We start from the raw sequence: 18128 nt of genomic DNA, 5'->3' as shown, positions 1-18128 counted from the left end.
CTTTGCATGCACACAGGGCAAACACATATATACGTCTCTATATCACAGTGCAGATTTCACAATCAGTAATGGGTAGTTTGTTTGTTACTTTTGTACTTTTGTAGTATTGAAAAATGAGAAGAGGCTGGAGTACTTTCAGTATTACTAACTGATCCCAAGAGGAGGCTTATAATACAGAACATTATCTTCAGAAATGAAATCTGGGAGGGTGGCATACTGCTGACAATCAGCATCCTCTCTCTGTGCCTCTTTCAGCTCAGTGATAAGCATCTCACTTGCTTGCACCACATCTGCCTCCCTATTTAATGCATCTGTTTTCATACAAAATTTTCACAGTTTATGATGTACCTCACAATAATACTTCATTTCAGTGCCCAGACCATTAAGTGACTGCTGTGGTCTTTCAAATTCAGGAGCCCTAAAAGACTAGTGTGTTCAGTTGACACTGTGAAGTTCCTACGATAGTAATTGACTCCAAACACTAAGGTTAACAATTCCTTCTCTGCCATGTTGCAATTAATTTCCACCTTACTGAGTGGACAAGAGGTGTAACCATTTGGATTTTCTTTGCCTTTTTGTTCCTAACTCAGTATGCAACCTACAGCAAAATCAGTTGTGTAGCATGAATATATGAATGGTTTTCCAATATCAGGATATACTAACAAGGATAAACTTGTTAACATATCTTTGACGTTTTGATCTCTTACATTACAGTCTCACATTTTGAAGTCCATTCAAAACTTACTCCTTCTTTCAATAACTTTGTTAATGGATTAATCTAACAATGGAAAATCTGATATTATGAAAAAGGTAGATTGCTACTCATTGCATAGTGGACACATTGAGTGGGAGACAAGCACAACAAAAAGATTGCTAAACAATTAAGCTTTTGGGCAAAAGGCTATCTTCTGAAGTAACAACACCCACATTCATCCAAAATCCATTATGCACACATGACCACTGTCTGTGGCCACAAGGCCAAGAGAGTGGACAAGTGTGTGTGGGTTTTGTTTGTTTCAATAGTTGTGTGTGTTTTTTGTCTGCTTCAGAAGGAGGCCATTTGTGCAAAAGCTTACTTGTTTAGCAGTCTTTTTGCTGTGCCTCTCCGTGACTCAACATCTCCCCTATATGGTGAGTTAAAATCTATACTGTTCATAACACTGTCTTTGTTGATGGTTCACTTACAGTGGCAAAGTTTTGTACAAAATGGACATTAATAATTCCACAATCCTTGAAAACTTGGCAATTCCTTTATAATAGTGGATGCAGGAAAGTTGTCTACTGCTTCTGTCAGTCACAGATCTGGCTTTACTCCAGCTGAGCTAACGATATGTTGCAGTTATTGAATCTGCAGTTCTACAAAAGAACATTTTTTCCCATTTCAGGCTCAAATGCACACCTCGCAGTCTTGAAACTATGCTTCTTAACCACACATGGCATTACTGAATTGTTCTGGAGATAGAATGATTTCACCATCTAAATAGAACAAGCACAGCACTGGCTTCAATGTCATAACAAGTCTGCAGAACTCCTGTAACTCAGAGGGCACCACAAAACTGTTTCTGGCCTCTTTTGGGACGTATTCAGAATATGAGATTATCCTGGTTTCATGTCTAAAGTGGTGCAGAATGTACAGTTCCCTAGTCTATCCAAAGTTTCATCAATATGGGGCACAGGGTATGTTTTAGGTCTGGTAACTTTATTTATTGACATCATGTCCACACATAGTGATGTCTTCTCACCTTTAATAACTTTCTTGGGAACAATCACTATTGGTAAAGCCCATGGACTAGCAGGTGGTTGTACATTTCCTACATAAAGCTGTTGCAGCATACATTCTTCCACAAGCAATACAGAATTCTTTAAAATTTCTGTGCTATCAGTCTGACATCTTCAGTCAAAATTTCGGGTTGGGCTAGATCAGTAGATGGCAAATATTTCTTCTCCTCTAAGACTGGATGCAAAAGACTCCACTCAGTCAAATCCAGTAAATTGTCCTGCAAACAATTTTTAGGGGGTGACATTAATAACAGACTTCCCTTACCGGCAGTGACTTTGTCTCATATTCTTCTAAAACTCTTCTCCTCCCAATGGAGGTATACCTTCATTAAATGTCTTTTTTATACAGGACAGGAAAGTACTTTGTGGTATTGTGACAACACTTGTTTCAAAATTGTCTAAACACACTGGTACACATATTTTCATGGTCACAGTTTCTGCCTTACACAGGCTTCATTTTACATGGGCCTGAAGTATATTGAGAATATCATTCTGAGATATCAAGTCAACCAGAAAGGCAGTTCCTTTAGGTTCTTCGATTTTTGACTGTCAGCCAGAGAACCCTTTTAGTGCCATTATTGCTGATATTTGTTTTATTGACATAAGGCTACAGCCCAAGAGGCAGTAATCTGCCTAACATTTCATCTTCCAATGGCTTTAATGACTCAGGAAGAAGTCATTGTCTCAAACAAGTTCAGCCAGCTGAACTGTTTGTAAGTATTCACACAACAGTCGGTTCATGACACCATCAGACCACTGCCTACGATAATGGGGTCATGCCAGTGTTTGTTCTGGAGCATGTAATGGGCGCTGTTGTTTTATTGAGCACCAAAGCCTGCAGCTCTTCTAATTTCAATGATTCTTCTTTTCTGTTAAAGTTGTTTTTGTGATTTGAATTTCTATAACCCCTCTGTACATCCAAGTGTAATAATGATTAGATCTTGCAAAAAATACAGTGTTAGAGAACAGAATTTGGTGTTCCTCTGGTCCCATTGCATGGACTGGTACTGCATATTGCCCAAGCAACAACTGATTATGTGTTCCTTAACTCTGGTGTTAATGCTTCTTTTTGTAGTTCCTACATAATTTGACCAAAAATGCGAGGGATCTTAGTCCCGCTGTGACAAGCAGTAGGCATTGGTACTTCAACTACTTTGCGTCCTTCAAAAATCATGCATCTTTCCCCACTGTAAACTCCATAACATATGTCAGCATGACTCCTCAGTCTTAGGCTATGGTCTGATGATGTCACAAAACAACTGTTGGATGGATATGTATAAGCAGTTCGGCTTGCTGAGCTTGTTTGAATCCGTAACAGCTTTCTGAATCGTTACAGACTCTGATGATGTCTCCAGCAGTGGAAGACGAAATGTTAGGCAGAGAATTATGCCTTGGACCTTATTTATCGTGGGATATATTATGATCTTCTGGCAAAATGGTTCTGGTTTCACTATATGTTTATACAGGGTTGCTACAAGTTCTGGAAATCAGGGAATTTCAAGCATATCAGGGAAATATCAGGGAAATTTGAAAAAAAAAAAGAAAAAACCCTGGAAAAGTCTCATTTTTGTCTCAATAGACAAAATGATTTGTTTACTGAGATGTCACGCATTGTTGCCAGCTAGGTACAGTTGAGTATGTGGGCCACTTGCCTACTACCTCATTCTTGTTACTTCTTCCCTTTCTACCACTCCCCTCAGCTTGCAGTCAGTGCTGCCACCACTTCTTGCTGCTGACCTAGCAGCTGCCGACGAGAGGCAGTGAAGTGTGAGGAGTAGTTTGGTTGGATCTCATTCTCAGAGACTGTTCGCCCACAGCTGGAGACAGCTGTCACAGTGTGCATGAGTTGTGTCTGAATGATTGTTTGAATGTGTGTGTGCTCTCGTTTTCTGACAAAGACTATGGCCAAAAATTTAGTTGGGAGAGTTGATTGTCTTTCCTATGTGCCTGTCTCCAGCTCAGTGATCATCTTTATGGTAAGTTGCTACCTATCTTCATTAGCTTCGATTTTCAGAGTATTCATGCATGTTATTGTTGGTCTCATTTCATCAACATGGTGTCTGTGACATGTAAATAGCTGACGACATCAGTGGGTTTTCATGATGGGCTAAAACTGCATGCCATTTCTGTGGGTATTTCTAACAGGTTGGGCCTGCCAGTCTGAAGCCCATCATTTCCCATTAATGTGAAGGCCCTGCTCGTCAGATCTAGTCTCACTAATCTACTTGCAGATCAGGTTTGTTTGTGTGTGACATAATGTGTCAGATTTTCATGGTTTATCCATGTACTGAAGATTGTAGTGCTCCATAGCAGGCAAGAGGTCACTGACAATGGATTTTAGGAATTGCGACTATCCCACTGCAAAGATATTGTACAATGCAGCATTTTGTAGAATTTTATTTATTCTAGTACAGTTTGGCACTTTGAAAGTAGTTTATGTATTAGAAGGTATGGATGATAAGAGGAAGAAAATTGTGGCAGTCACTGGCAGTTTGTATGCTATGTACTCACATATTTCATGAAAAAAACACACAATACCTGTAAAATAATAGACGTAAAACAGCAGGTGATAACTGACAATAACAAACATAGTAGAACCAACATTTGATTGGCAGTCATCTATAGTGTTGGTTTACACAACACGTCCCTGCCTTATACACTTCTTTCAACAGACCAATTTTTTTTCTGAGGTTATTTCTGAAATCAGTGAAGATATGTTAAATCTGTCTTGCAACTCCAATTAAATATGTGTTTTTGTCACCAAATGTGTTTTCTTTTATCGAAATAAAATAACATCAGTGGTCTGAGTGGAACATATACAAGGTGTGTTCATAAAGTAAGGTGACTTTATATTTTTATGAAAGGATATTTATTTAATCATCAATATTCTTGTTGTTCCCTTCAGAGTAATCCCCCTCAGAGACAATACACTTGTGCCAATGTTTCTTACAATCCTCGAACCACTTCTCATAAGCACTTTTTGGTACAGCCTTGAGTACTTCCAGCAATGCAGTTTTCATTTCCTCAATTGTTGAAAATCTTCATCCTTTTGTAGGTCTCTTCAGTTTTGGGAACAGGAAAAAGTCACAGGGGGGCCAACTATGGTGAACGTGGTGGCAGAGGCTTGATTGTCAATTTGATTTTGGCTAAAAGATCTCTCACGAGAAATGATGAATGAGCAGGTGCATTGTCATGATGCAAATGTTACGAATTGATTTTCCACAATTCTGGAGATTTTTTGTGTATTGCTTCTCACAAATGGTGCATAATCCCCTCCTCCACTCCTCAATGTAATATATTTTTGTTTTTCCAAAATTTACGAAAAATGGTCCATTTAACGAAGTTATCTACATGACAGAAAATATTTCTGGTGAAATTCTACTCAGAGAAGTTCAAATGCATGCTTAAGTAAAGTAATTAGTTTGTGAGTGCTAAAATTTACTGGTAAAAAAGTGATTTTTTAAAAAATAGAGTTTTATTTATATGGAACAGTTTTGCTTTATAACCTTTTACTCTAGATTCATGCAACTTAAATTATTGGAATGAAAATTGTTTTTCAGGAAAATTAAGAATTTCTGTAAAACCAATCAACAATTACTTCTGCTGTAATATATTTATGATCGTATGTACAGCATGTAGACAGTGAAAAACCACAATGTCCATCAAACAAATAGATTCTTGTAAATTTTTTTCTTTTTTTTTTTTTACATAAAACCACCGACCAGATCTTGTGTCAAATCACTGTGAGGCACATTAGTGCAGCTTTGTCCACAACAGTTTTAGCACATTGTTGGCAATGCAGATCAGCCTTCACACATCTGCACTTTCTTCTGCAGCTTTTAGTGCAACCACATGAAATCAGTAGCAGTATTTTCTCTGAAGCAGGTGGCTTTTTAATGTGAATCGAGGAGAGGGATGAGTTTGACTCACTCCAGCCCCAATTTTTGGGATCCAAGTTGTTTCCCAGGCATAGCCAGACTAGTAGGTAAACTTGGTAAGAGAGGAGGCTTCATGCGTCAGTTGTGGGTAGCAAACAAGAGAGTATGACAGTAGTGTTTGCCTGACCCACAGGTACATTAAAACATTCAAATCAAATGGCATTTAAGTTATCATCAGAACTATCTACTGTTTTTGTGTAGAGGGAGAGTATAAATTTTTCTCCTAATTTTGCAATGGTATCAGGAGAGGAAGTAGGATCATTGAATTTCTGTGGAATATTATGAAGTTGTGGATACCGGTTGAATAGTTGGAAAACTAGTATCTTACCTCTCCCAAACGAGGTTGAAGTGCTGTCACAACCACTTACTGCAGAAGAAACAGTATTGAATTCTTGTGTCCGTGAACGTGTGAGGAGTTACGTATATCTTTAGAGCTCTAACACCTTGTTCTGATGCTACTTTTACCTTCATTCATCAGGATTATGTCTGTGTCATCTCATTCAAACATGATAAGTAGCACAAGAACATCTACATGTTACCCCACTATAAACTGTCGCAGGTAAAATTTTGAGGCAGTTATTGCTTTTACAACAATTTTAACATATGCATCATCATCCACAATCCTGGTTTCAATACCAAAACTGTCTAGTTTTTGCACAAGCTATGTGAGAATCATTTCCTTATTGCTGAGGTTACTAGGAAAAGAAAATTTCTCATGAGGTCCGCTTCATCATTCGCCTTTGGTGTTCAACAGTTTTTATGTTCAGAGGGCTTTTTGAATATCCGTCAAATACAACAGCAACAGCACCTTTATAACGTCTCTGAATATAGGCTAGTAAGGTTTTGTACATGTCTCAAATAGTTCCAGTCTTGGGCCACACGACTTGGTGGATAAGAAACACTCCATCTACAGCAAAGAACTTCGATTTATTATTGTCAGTATTCCTTTCAGGTACTTTATTGAAGAGATTGTACAGTAACAGCTTTTTGGTTTTCCCTATCAATCCACTGCTATCAAACAGTGACATTGGTACACTCGATAATTCGTACGTGAAGCAAACCTTTAAGTCATCAGGTGGATGATATGTGCACAGTATTCTCTGAAGTAATTCAATTGCATCCACTTCAGTTATATTTTTTTCAAGCTTAACAGTTGACAAGCACGTTGTCCTAACCATGCTGTATCGCTTAAGCTTCAGACAACCAAAGTTTGGGGAGACAGTAGCTGTTATTCAAAGAGCTTCTTCACCAAGACACAGCCTTGTAGCAGTTTACTTCCTGAGAAGCTAATAATCCAGATCCTAATCAATACAATTGCTCCTTATAAGCAAATGGAGTGTGTTGTTGCAACCATAAATGAAATCTTCTGTGAATTTTCTTGTAGATTCCTATCCTCCTACTCCTCAGTTCAGCATGTTGATCACTCGAAACCAAATGTAAATTGCAGAACTGTTCCATAGCTTCACATATGTGATGGGCTATTGGTATACCACAAATACATTGGTTTAACACACTATCGGTGAAACATATTCCATGTGAAACACCTCCAACACTCTTCAGGTTCGCCATTTGTTCTATCGTTATGTCAGTCCATACTCCACACCAATACTTCAATACTTATCAGAGCATCGAACCATGAAGAAGCTGTCCTTGGTGAATTTATCAAACTCTGCAGGTTTCATGGTTTCTTTCAATTTTGCTATATTCTGGAGGTACAAATGACATGCCTTAGCATAAGGAAAGTGTCCAGTTGCATGGAAAATTGGGAGCATAGCTCTTACACATTCTGTATGGAGCTTCCAATTCCCCATATGCTCTGCTTTGATGAAATGCAGTTCCAGGATGACAAGCTGAATATATTGTATCCATAACTGGGAAGTTTTCCCTCTTTTCTTAATATCATCCATTGTGTTGACAAATTTATTTTTCAGCTTTTCAATCACTTGATCTTTTTCCAGATTGCTGAAAGATGCACCATTTCTACTCATATCAGAAATACAGTCTTTAATGTGTTGCTTCTCCTCCTCCATGACTGCCAATGGAAAGAGCACACATGATTGCAGAGTGAGCTTGAATTGCCCTCGTGTATGCATGACCTGAAAGCATACAGCATGTACAGTCTCCAAAAGTTGAGAGAGTCCACTGTCTCTCATTAAGAATCCTATTGCTCCTAGAATCCTGTTGCTCCTAGAAAAGATATTATCAAGTGAAAGCCTCTTAATTGAATAACTACACTGTGTGATCAAAAGTATCTGGACACCTGGCAGAAAATAACTTACAAGTTTGTTGTGCCCTCTATTGGTAATGCTGGAATTCAACATTGAGTTGGCCCCCCCTTAGCCTTCATGACAATTGCCACTCTTGTAGCATATGTGTGGTTCATGGTGTGGGTTCCTGTAGCCATGTCCTAGTTCATTAACCACGGGCAATGTATGAGTGGCCAAGTAAGTGGTCCCGACAGTCGGGATACCAGTTACTTTGGAATAAGGCTGGGCATCTCGGACATATTCTGAGTCGTGGTCACCTTTGTGCTCATACGGCAAAGACTACCAAATCCACCGGTTAGTCCCTCAACCGTTAGGGGTAAAACCCAATGGGACTCAGGGCAAGTAAGGCTAGCAACCTGCTTCCCTGGTACTTTAAATATGATGCTGGCAACAATCAGAGCAAAATGCCTTGTACCTTTGGAGGTGACGGAGTCCCACCTTTAACTGACAAACCAGGGACTCCTAAGATACGACTTGGCAAACAAATGGTAATGAGATGGGGAGCTATTAATATCAATGGGAGCTACTCTGGGAAGAAGGTAAAGCTGGCAGAGGCTGCAAGTAAGATGGGGCTGGACGTTTTAGCTGTTAGTGACATTCGGGTAAGGGGTGAGAAAGAAGAGGAAGTGGGAGAATACAAGGTCTAACTGTCAGGAGTCAGAGCAGGAATAGCACAATGGGGTGTAGGGCTTTACATCAGGAAAGAAATGGAACCCAGCGTAGTTGCAATAAGGTATGTAAACGAACGACTGATGTGGATAGATTTGACAGTGTCTAGCAAGAAAATTAGGATTGTGTCAGTATATTGGCATTGTGAAGGGGCAGACCAGGATAAGATGGATAGTTTTTATGAGGCACTCAGTGATGTAGTTGTTAGAGTAAAGGAAAAGGACAGTGTTCTGATCATGGGTGATTTTAATGCCAGGATTGGAAATCGAACAGAAGGGTATGAAAAGGTTATGGGTAAATTTCGAGAGGATATGGAGGCCAACAGGAACGGGAAACAACTCTTGGATTTCTGTGCCAGTATGGGCTTAGTAATCACAAACTCCTTTTTTAAACATAAGAGCATTCACTGGTATACTTGGGAAGGCAGGGAAACCAGATCTGTCATTGACTATATAATAACAGATCAGAAATTCAGGAAGGCTGCGAGGGACACATGTGTATTCAGTGCATTCTTTGATGACACTGATCATTATTTAATCCACAGTGAAATTGGGATTGTGAGGTCGAAAGTGCAGGAAGTCAGGTTCATATGTAGGAGGATGAGAGTGGAGAAACTTCAGGATAAGGAAATCAGGCACAAGTACACAACAGCAATCTCAGAAAGGTACCAGTTAGTTGAATGTAGTCAATTACAGTCATTGGAAAAGGAATAGACAAGGTACAGGGACACGGTACTAGAAGTGGCTAAAGAATGTTTTGGAACAGTAGTGTGTAAAGGTAGGATGAAGCAAACAGCTTGGTGGAATGACACAGTCAAGGCAGCCTGTAAAAGGAAAAAGAAGGCGTATCAAAAATGGCTACATACTAGAACTCAGGTAGATAGAGAAAGTTATGTTGAAGAAAGAAACAAAGCCAAACAGATAATTGCAGCATCCAAGAAGAAATCTTGGGAAGACTTTGGAAACAGGTTGGAGACTATGGGCCAAGCTGCTGGAAAACCATTCTGGAGTATAATTAGCAGTATTTGAAAGGGAGGTAAGAAGGAAATGACAAGTATTTTGGACAGGTCAGGAAAACTGCTGGTGAATCCTGTGGATGCCTTGGGCAGATGAAAGGAATATTTTGAAGAGTTGCTCAATGTAGGTGAAAATACGATGAGTAATGTTTCAGACTTCAAGGTAGAATGGGATAGGAATGATGATGGAAATAGGATCACATTTGAGGAAGTGGAGAAAATGGTCAATAGATTGCAGTGCAATAAAGCAGCTGGGGTGGATGAAATTAAGTCAGCACTCATCAAATACAGTGGAATGTCAGGTCTTAAATGGCTACACAGGATAATTGAAATGGCCTGGGAGTCGGGACAGGTTCCATCAGACTGGACAAAAGCAGTAATCACACCCACCTTTAAACATGGAAACAGCGTTGTGGGTAAAATCTTCTCAGGTATTGTTGAAAGGAAAGTGCGAGTATTAGTTGCGGACCAATCGGATGAAAATCAGTGTGGGTTTAGGCCTCTTAGAGGTTGTCAGGACCAGATCTTTAGCTTATGGCAAATAATGGAGAAGTGTTATGAGTGGAACAGGGAATTTTATCTATGCTTTATAGATCTAGAAAAGGCATATGACCGGGTTCCTAGGAGGAAGTTATTGCCTGTTCTATGAGATTATGGAATAGGAGGCAAACTTTTGCAAGCAATTAAAGGTCTTTACATGGATAGTCAGGCAGCAGTTAGAGTTGACGGTAAATTGAGTTCATGGTTCAGAGTAGTTTCAGGGGTAAGACAAGGCTGCAACCTGTCTTCACTGTTGTTCATATTATTTATGGATCATATGTTGAAAACAATAGACTGGCTGGGTGCGATTAAGATGTGTGAACACAAAATAAGCAGTCTTGCATATGCGGATGACTTAGTTGTGATGGCAGATTCGATCGAAAGTTTGCAAAGTAATATTTCAGAGCTAGATCAGAAATGTAGGGACTATGGTATGAAGATTAGCATCTACAAAACGAAAGTAATGTCAGTGGGAAGGAAATATAAACGGATTGAGTGCCAAATAGGAGGAACAAAGTTAGAACAGGTGGACTGTTTCAAGTACTTAGGATGCATATTCTCACAGGGTGGCAACATAGTGATAGAACTGGAAGTGAGGTGTAGCAAAGCTAATGCAGTGAACGCTCAACTACGATCTACTCTCTTCTGCAAGAAGGAAGTCAGTACCAAGACTAAATTATCTGTGCACTGTTCAATCTTTCGACCAACTTTGTTGTATGGGAGCGAAAGCTGGGTGGATTCAGGTTACCTTATCAACAAGGTTGAGGTTATGGATATGAAAGTAGCTAGGATGATTGCAGGTACTAGTAGATGGGTACAATGGCAGGAGGGTGTCCACAATGAGGAAATCAAAGAAAAACTGCGAATGAACTCTATAGATGTAGCAGTCAGGGCGAACAGGCTTAGATGGTGGGGTCATGTTACACGCATGGGAGAAGCAAGGTTACCCAAGATACTCATGGGTTCAGCAGTATAGGGAAGGAGGATTAGGGGCAGACCAAGGAGAAGGTACCTGGATTTGGTTAAGAATGATTTTGAAGTAATAGCTTTAACATCAGAAGAGGCACCAATGTTAGCACTGAATAGGGAATCATGGAGGCATTTTATAAGGGGGCTATACTCCAGACTGAATGCTGAAAGGCATAATCAGTCTTAAATGATGATGATGATGATGATGATGATGATGATGCCGGCATATGTTCAATCAGGTGCTGGAAGGTTCTTGTGGAATGGCAGCCCATTCTTCAAGTAGTGCTGTGCTGAAGAGAGGTATCGATGTTGGTTGGTGAGCCCTGGCAATGAAATCGGCTTTCCAGAACATCCCAAAGGTGTTCTATAGGATTTAGGTCAATACATTGTGCAGGCCAGTCCTGTTGCGTAACCACCCCTCCACAGACTGTGCATTATGAACAGGTGCTCGATCGTGTTAAAGATGCAATCGCCAACCCTGAATTGCTCTTCAACAGTAAGAAGCAAGAAGGAGCTTAAAAAATCAATGTAGGCCAGTGCTGTGATAGCACCATGTAAAATAACAAGGGGTGCAAGCCCCTCCATGAAAAATACAACCACACCAGAACACCATACCCTGCAATTGAATCGCCACATTGTGTACAGTGATTTATCGCTCCACACAATGTTTTCTCACTGTTCAATCGTCCAATATTTACACTACGTACACCAAGTGAGGTGTCATTTGGCATTTACCAGCATGATGTGTAGTTTATAAGCAGCCACTCGACCATGAAATCCAAGTTTTCTCACCTCTCGCCTAACTGTCATAGTACTTGGAATGGATCCTGACGCTGTTTGTAATTCCTGTGTGATGGTCTGCATAAATGTCTGCTTATTACATATTACAACCCTATTCAACTGTCGACGGTCTCTATCTGTCAACAGATGAGGTCTTTTGTGCTGTACACTTCCCTTCACATTTCCACTTCGCCATCACATCAGAAACAGTGGACTTAGGGGTGTTTAGGAGTGTGGAAATCTTGCATACAGACATATGACACAAGTGACACCCAATCACTTGACCATGTTCGAAGTCCATGAGTTCCATGGAGCTCCCCATTCTGCTCTCTCACGATGCCTAATCAGGGTTAATCAGGGTGTATATGACCCGGGACAACCAGGGATTCGGAAAAAACCCAGGAATTTTTTCATCCAGGAGAAAACCGCGAAAAACCTGGGAATTTTTTAGAATTCTGGGAATTTTCCATTGTTTTAGTTTTCTGTTAATTTATTGTAATTTTGACTGGTAAGAGGCGATACTATAACAAAGCATATTACTGTATCCCGCTTCTGCAGGATAATACTTCAACAATAAAACATAAACGAGGGGAAAAAAAAACGAAAATAACTTAAATTGCAAAGGAAATGTGACATATACAACAACGACACACAGTGCTCATGCAAGCGTTTGCCAACAGCAAAATGTGTCAAAGGTTTTAAGAAGACTTTGCAATGCTTCATAACAACAAATTGCCTCCGCTGAGCATGAAGTCACAACTGTTTACATTAGATCCATTTTAGCAGTTACGAGGGGGCTCATGCGCATGCACACTTGAGTCCCGTTTGAGTAGTAAGTCTAGTTTACACGATGACACTATGTTTCAGGCAACTGTGCTACCGGCCACTGCACATGCGCGCCATGCATTTGCTCAACTCGTTGGTGAAACTAAACAGTTTTGGCGCGTTACAACTTTGGCGACACTAGTTGCATGAGTTTTGAGGTTATATGTGTTCGTAGAGTGTAGACAAACTGAAATATGAAGTGGGGTATGGAGAATATTGTTGGCTTTTTGGATATCTATGTTTTGGATAGGTGTTTGAGGGAATTCAGTGATGCTGGTTACAAAAATAAGTAACATTGGTGCTCCTGGGACCATCATGTGCGATCAGAACATAGATAGTTTGTTAATATCTGAGCTGTAGGGCAAAATTTATTGAATTAGTAGCACACATACAACTGAATTAAGAAAAATGCAAGCAAATGTGATTCTAGCTGTAGAAATGCTCTTGTCTACAAGTCTAAAGTCCCATCGTTCGAGTTGGCCTACTCTTTCACCATCTTTGTACTGTAATTGAACTTATTGACGAAGCCCATTGTATAAGAAAATACTGAACGGCTAATAAAGATTCTTATTATTATTATTATTCTTTTTTTTTAAGGAATATTGTTGACAGGAGGGAAGGTTATGCAAATCAAGAAGCTACATTCTTTATTCAATATTCATCTATTTAAAATGTCGCAACAGTGCTCCCCATTAACAAATGTTTGAATTTTGAAATATTACCACTATACAGATCTATCTTCAAGAGAGTAGTTTGCAAACCATTCTCTTCTTAATGTGGCCTGCTTCAAATAATTACTGCTGTTAATGTTAATAATTATTACTATGAATAATTATTGATGATAATGAAAAAGCATCATCAACTAAAACCACATCTTATAGCATGCCGAGTGTTCTCGATTGTAATACATGCAATGTGATATGTAATTTCGGTTTTGGCAGCAGTGTTTCTTGCATTACAATATCTTCATTACTTATCACACAATTAGCTCTATTTAGGATAAATGTTAACACTTCTGGTGACATTCTAAGATACGTAAAAGAACATCTTGAGTCTTCCATTACAAATTATTTCAACAAGGATGCTGCGCAACCAAGCTGAAGTCTTTTCTTCATTCTGTCACGACTCAAAACACATTTCTTATTTTTTTTCTTATGCAGCAATTCCATGTGACAAGTTTTAACTCCATTACAATTCGTGCAGTGTGCAGCTGCCAAAACTTTCATATCAGATATGACTCAGGAACCCACAAAACAACAGAACTGAAGTATATACTGGTTTTGCTGTCTACAGTCAAATATGAAACCATTTGCGTGCAACTCATTCCACGGAACAAGTGGTGCAATCCAGTGTCGTCATGTAAAGTAGGCTGTAGATTCTCCCGCTTCTGGCTAAAGGAACGTGGCTGTTTGCTGTGCAAGCACTCGCAGCAAATAGCTGGATGCTACCAGGAAAAGGAGGCACCAAATTCATATTCTTGAGGAAAAACCACTTGTTTCACAAAGCGTGTAGCATCGAGCACACGTTGGTCTATTGACTATTCATATAATTTTGAAGCACATCCCTGTAGGTTTTAAAACATTTTAAGTTGATTTCTGAATGAATCATAAGTTGATTTTTGAGTGCGTGCACGGTGTATGTGATATCTCTGTCAGAAGAATCCTCGTCGCATCTAGAAATAAACTTTCTGCAGAAAAAAGGGAACAGGGCTATATTAGCTGAGCAGAGTAAAGCCAAACAGATAAATGCCAAATGCTGTCTGATTATGTGGTTGATTGAGTTTGCAAATGATCAGTGTTGTTATAATTACTAGTGAGATCCATAGATTCAGACTACCAGAATGGAAATATACAATTAACAGGCATAACAGGCGAGCAAGATTAGTATTATCTTCTCGGTATATCTAAGTAAGCGAAATTTTGACAGAAAATTTTTGGCCAGATCGCAACACTAGTAAGAACCACTTGTACAGTCCCCGGCTAACAGTCGCTTAAGTTCTGTTTTGGAAGTAATGCGGAAAACATGTTGTGCGAACATGTAACAACACCTAGCCGGAGAATAATCGCTGGATAACTAAACCTGTGATTCTGGTAGGGTTAGTGAAGTTAATCAGCAAACAAATTTTGACAGTGACAGAAATAACTACAGAACTGGTGATGACAAGATTTTTTCTCAGAATGAGGAAGGACAAGAAATGGGGACATCATACAAATTATGGAAGAATAAGACGATTCCAAATTTATGTAAAAATTTTGTAATACTACTTTTTGATCCCATGCTTGAGAAACTGGTGCCTATGAATGAAATGTGAAACTATTTCCTAACCAAAAGCTTTTTAGTTGTGGTATTCCTAATAGGCATTTGGTATTGGTACTTTGCGAATTAAATTCTGTCGTGTTATAAAAATGAACATTTGTGCCAAAACAGTCTCATTCATTTGGTGTCTTGCAAAATTGCTGCAATATTAGAAAACCCAATTTTGTTTTATCTAGCAGACAGTGACAAAATAACCATTGTATTAACAGCTTTTTCAGTATTAGATTACGACATTTCAATTTTTCATGTAGCAAAACGTTTGATGAACTGTGATGAGGTAATAGATTCTTTCGCAGAAAGGAAAGCACGCCATGTAAAGATGTAGCAAGATTAGACAGAAAAAAATGCTAGGAGCTAAGGATTGAAGGAACGTGTACTTCCTTGCTCGTCTCTTGTCTTTATTGGTTTTATGTATCCTATATTTAATTTTATGTCACACAAAACAGCAAGTTATTAGCTAACAGGCAATAAAGAGGTTAAATTTTCTGAAGAGTTCTTGTTCGCTGAATTACAAATAATCCCATTTGCTATTAATTGCGAGAGTTTTTTTAAAGAGGGGCAGCTGTCATACCATCAGGAGAGGCACCACAGGACATTTCCATTTCCACTGTCCTGAATATAGTTTGATGGCATCCATTACAAGTTATACACGTTTCAGTTTCACAGAGTGAAATAGAGTGACATGCGATAGAAGAATGCTGTATGAAGAGGCATGGCACTGCATTTTGGCACACTTAAGGCCAAATAACATGTCTTACATTTCCTCCAACACATATGTTTTATGTTTCAGACTTTTCATAAAGATGTGCGCTACAAGATGAACATATTTTTGAAAATTCAATTTTTTTAGTATTGACCTGGTTAGCAAATATCGTAGATCCAGGGTTGATGCACAGAGCAGTAAGAATTATAGTGGGTAGTCTCCACGTGACCCGTGTTTACATGTAGTTTACTTTCACATCAAATTAAAACAAAACAGATATATGTGACAGGGAGCTGTCAAATGAATTAAAATACAATCACATAATTACGGAAGGCTAAAATATGTTATTAGTTTCAGATTTTATTTTATTTCCACCTTTGTGACAGTCAAGCATTAATTGCCTTGCAGGACAATGAAATTATTTTTGTTTGTTTGCTAAAGAAATTTGATTTTTATTAGCCTTTTTCCGCAGAGGCAGTCAATATATTTGAAACAAAAGGTTTAATTCCCCAGTACTGGTTAGTTTCAACTGTTCACTGCATTTCCAGTGCATGTTTTCATCTTCTAGCATGTATAGCATCATGCCATAATAAAGAACCAAACATGATACAATACAGCACTGATGCTCCAAGAAAATTTGCATCCCAAAAACCAGACTGAAAAGCCTAATATCAGGTTGAGATCTACTTCATTGGGAATCTGGACGTACGAATGTGTGCTTGAAGAATGGCTTTAAATGTGCACGTGTGAATATGGTTCACAAAATTGCGATGCTCTTGGAGTATCCTCTGATGTCTTGTTTCTTTTATGACATAATGTATCATCTTTCAGTGTTTTACACGTACATACATACGGGATTCCTACATCATGGTAGTTGCAAAATCACTGTGTTTGCTGTTATCTCCACTCTCTGGCAACTGCTGAAACGAACCTATTTCTAACAGGCTGCGGGAAAATATTGCGAATGGTGGTTTGAAATGCATTACTTTCAGAGGAAATATTCTTTTATGTAAGTTGAACTATGTGCGAGAATGTACGATGAATTTCTGAAACCGCAGAGCATTTGACTCTCATTTAAATGTCAACTGTTTGATGATGAGCAATTTAGAAGAATTTTGAACCCTGAAGATCAGACATTTATATCATTATTAAAAATATGGTGAATGGTGGTTTGAAAAGCGTTTCTTTCAAAGTAAATATCCTTTTACATAAGTTGAACTAAGTGTGAGATTGTACCATGAATTTCTTAAATCACAGAGCGTTTGACTCTCATTTATAAATCAACTCTTTGATGATGAGCCATTTAGAAGAATTTCGAACCCTGTAGGTCAGACATTTATGTCATTATTAAAAATTTTACTGGCACATTTATGTGATATATCTTAAAGTGTAACACACACAAAAAAGATCAACATTATATGTAAAAGGTTAGCTTCTCTTGCAGCTTATTAACCTTAGGGACCAATATTATACATGAGAGCGTTTCTTTTCTTGCAGAAACACTACTTTAAATCACAGAATAATGTAGATAGAGAGGTAAAAATTGACACACACATGCTTGGAATGACATGAGGTTTTATTAGAACCAAAAACAGTTGCTAAATGTGTGAAAGATCTCTTGTGGGCATCGTTTGGTGCTGATCATGAGCTCAGCCGCCACTTTCATCATGCTTGGCCTCCCACGTCCCCAGACCTCAGTCCATGCGATTATTAGCTTTGAGGTTACCTGAGGTGGCAAGTGTATCATGATTGACCGACATCTCTAGGGATGCTGAAAGACAACATCCGACGCCAATGCCTTACCATAACTCTGGACATGCTTTACAGTGCTGTTCACAACATTATTCCTCAACTACAGCTATTGTTGAGGAATGATGGTGGACATATTGAGCATTTCCTGTAAAGAACATCATCTTTGCCTTGTCTTACTTTGTTATGTTAATTATTGCTATTCTGATCAGATGAAGCGCCTTCTGTCGGACATTTTGTGAACTTTTGTATTTTTTTTGGTTCTAATAAAACCCCCTGTCATTCCAAGCATGTGTGTCCATTTGTACCTCTCTATTTACATTATTCCGTGATTTATTCAGTTTTCAAATTTATACTGACTTTTTGATCGCCTGGTATATTAATTAAAACTATTAACTTTCCCTGTTTGTGTGTTCGTGCTACTTAGCAAATGATGTTGCTGTTGACTGACCACATCACATGTCCTATGCTCTGAATATCTGCTGTCATCGGCTGGCGAGATCACGTTACATGAGCTATGACTGGCTTACAAAAGCACATCGCAATCTCGATTTCAATGATTTGGAAACCAACAGGTG

General features: G+C 38.8%; 1 protein-coding gene across 2 annotated transcripts in view; it reads left to right on the top strand.

Moving 5' to 3' along the window:
• The window catches only part of LOC126356308 (cytosolic carboxypeptidase Nna1-like), a 550530-nt gene that overhangs the window by 152732 nt on the left and 379670 nt on the right, over positions 1-18128 (top strand). The gene's annotated exons all lie outside the window — the stretch shown is intronic.

Source organism: Schistocerca gregaria, chromosome 3 (genome assembly GCF_023897955.1).
Source record: "Schistocerca gregaria isolate iqSchGreg1 chromosome 3, iqSchGreg1.2, whole genome shotgun sequence".
Taxonomy (NCBI): domain Eukaryota; kingdom Metazoa; phylum Arthropoda; class Insecta; order Orthoptera; family Acrididae; genus Schistocerca; species Schistocerca gregaria.
This window is presented reverse-complemented; position numbering and strand designations above follow the sequence as displayed.